Here is a 1,894-nt window from a genome sequence, read left to right on the forward strand (position 1 = left end):
CAATAAAACCCACCTTGTCAGAATCTCCTGCACACCGGGAGGCAACAGGAAATACTGTGTGTCTGCAAAGTGAAATGACTGAACTGAAGTACTGTTGCGGGTTCAGGGTTTTTTTTACATTTTTCATTTCTTCAATGTGAATGAAGAGCACTTGAACCACTCATATAAAGCTAAATGCCAGCTCCACCCATTGCTCTGAAATACAGACCCTGTAAATGTACAGATGGATAATTGAAACTTAGCCTCACGTCTGTCGTTTGGGTCTGTCTTTCTTTCAGTGAATATTGTGTGGTCCAGATTTGACCAACATTTACACCATTGCTGTTCATGAGTGAGATACTGAGCTAATTTTACTACTTTTCATAAAGAGACATGCACGTCACCATTTGGCCCATTTTATCAATAATGTCTCCATGGTGACACAACATTTTAATGTTAAACCATGAGATATGCAAAGAAACATTGTTACGAGACATAAAGTGAATTCACCCACACCAGGACCATCCAAATCCCTGAATTTAACTAACTGCAAATTTTACAACATGAGCTATAAAATGTACCTGTAATTCTCGCAGGCTCTTTACTCCCTGGAACAGTGACACATCTTGTGGTAAAACCTGAACCAAGCAGGAACGAGGAGGTGGGTGGTGGGTGGGAGAGTGATACCACATGGCATGGGGACACCACCTGAGACTGGAGGGAATGATCCCTGGCATCGGGAAAGTGGTCCAGGAAAAGGTCTGGGAGAGATTACAACTGGGGAAGGGGAAGAGAAGCCTGGAGCAGGGAATGGTGAAGAGATGGGAGTGGGAGCTGGAATGACACTTGGATAGACCAGAAGGTGGGAATAGAGGGACAGTCTCGAGGGGTTGAATACCCTATTCTGCCATCTTTATTAAGAAAAAAAAAATTCAAAACATTAAATCCTTACATTTAGCTGGGTTCTCCAACGGAAATGTGAAAATACATCAGGTTTGAGCTGACAGATCTCACAAGAGGAGTCACAATCTCACTGCCTGTGTCAGTGGTTATAATCACATCTGGAGGGAGGAAAAACATTTCGTTGGAGGAGATTGAAAAATGCAGTCAGGGAGGTGAATGAGAAAAAGGCTGTAAACTTTGATTGAATGTCAGAAGGCTCCATCACCAGGTTTACAGCAGAACAACAGTCAAACTTGACGAAGGCAATATTGAGAGATGGGTTCAACCCTTCGGGCCATCCCCACTCCAGAGGAAAATGTTCATGGATGGTTCCGAAGAATGATAAAGGTCAGAAAGGGAAGTGATCATCACCACTTTATATTTACAGTTATGTAGATGAGTTAATACTAATACAAGAAGAAACGGTGAGTCAGTGGCTGCAGCAGGTGTCGATGAGGATAAGGTAGAAACAGCTGAAAAATGGGCAGGAGCCAGGGACACCCCGTATACTGAATCACAGCTGTGTACCTCACTACACTCTACGAAGATGGGAACTCACCCCATAGTTAAAGAGGGCTCACTGAAAATTAGGCTGTTGTTCATGCACAACATCAAAGATTCAAAATTAGTTTAATAATGAATTTCAAACCTTTGGGAATAGAATGAACTGTGTGTTTTTGATTCTCATTAAATCAAGTTTTTGTGCTTTACACCTTCAGGTTGTTCTCACAATCTCGATATGCTATCGCTTGGCAAATATCAAACTGAACTCAACTTTTGAAAAAGTTAATGAACAGCAGATTGCGGCAGTTTTCCGGAACAAAGTATAATTACAACAACATCACTCGGTGAGTTGGCCCCACCCCCCTGTCTCATACTCATAGTGAGTTAACTCTTTCTGCTGGCAGCTTCCTTTCAATTCCCCCAGACACCTTCCATATCTCTAAATGTGTATTAATGGAAATTTACAGAC

General features: G+C 42.1%; 1 long non-coding RNA gene across 1 annotated transcript in view; it reads left to right on the forward strand.

Moving 5' to 3' along the window:
- The window catches only part of LOC122551044, a 2,437-nt gene extending 553 nt beyond the window's left edge, over positions 1-1,884 (forward strand). Inside the window, exons 2-3 of the long non-coding RNA XR_006311995.1 lie at positions 839-841; positions 1,641-1,884. This is a non-coding gene — a long non-coding RNA (uncharacterized LOC122551044). The remainder of the gene's footprint in view (positions 1-838; positions 842-1,640) is intronic.
- Positions 1,885-1,894: the final 10 nt, after the last annotated feature.

This window comes from Chiloscyllium plagiosum, chromosome 1 (assembly GCF_004010195.1).
Source record: "Chiloscyllium plagiosum isolate BGI_BamShark_2017 chromosome 1, ASM401019v2, whole genome shotgun sequence".
Taxonomy (NCBI): Eukaryota; Metazoa; Chordata; class Chondrichthyes; order Orectolobiformes; family Hemiscylliidae; genus Chiloscyllium; species Chiloscyllium plagiosum.